Raw genomic sequence first — 922 nt, forward strand, 5'->3', positions numbered from 1 at the left:
ACGTTAGAACCGCAAAATAATAATACAAATAACGACTTGTAAACATAGTAAAGACGTAAAGCAATGTTTAAATCCACCAAGACGGGATTACACAAGTGACAAACAAAACTTTCATTGGGAGAAGCAGTAATCTAAAAAAAGCGTCCGCAAACGCCATGACGGAGAGCTTCGACCCGTCGTCCAAGGTGTAACCGAAGCTGGACGCTCATCCAACACCAAGTTAACAAGCAATGGCGAAAGTGGACACAACCTTGCTTCACCACCAAAGTCCATAGAAATCACAAGTTAAGAAACGTAAAAATTTGGACGCCATTTTTGTTCGGCGGGAAACACAAACCTCGTATGCGTATGTATATAGCAAAGTAAGGAAATGCGTAAAAAAACGATTTGTTTAGTTTCTACAGTAATTTATGGTGTGCATTGTAATTCATAAATATGTTTACAGTTATTATCTGTATTGTAATTATAAAAAATTAGAGAATATGGTTGGATGTTGTGCTCCTAACTGCAGTGGAAGCAGCAGTGCAACCCGTAGACTTTTTGCCTTTCCATCGGAACCAGAAAGAAGAAAGCGATGGACAATAAACTGCAGGAGAGGTGGCAACTGGTTTCCGACGACAGGCAGCCGTTTATGTGAAGTATGTTTTTGAAGAAAAAGCTAAGTACATATAATGTTGTAAGCGAAGTATGCCCAGGTTTAGATTTCAAGAGATTTAGAAAGTTATAGCGTTTTTACATAAGTTGAAGTTATCCAGTTTAAAAATATTTGAGCTAGTCGAAATAGGTTAAGCACAGCTTTTGTTTAGACTCATTTCGAAGAAAATCAGTTTGAGCAAAATCGGAGAGACGGGTGGAAAAAGCTCAAACCAAATGCTATTCCAACACTGTTTGAGTTCCGAATTGTCCCAAAAAAATTACTGGG

This window comes from Ciona intestinalis, unplaced genomic scaffold (assembly GCF_000224145.3).
Source record: "Ciona intestinalis unplaced genomic scaffold, KH HT001055.1, whole genome shotgun sequence".
NCBI lineage: Eukaryota > Metazoa > Chordata > Ascidiacea > Phlebobranchia > Cionidae > Ciona > Ciona intestinalis.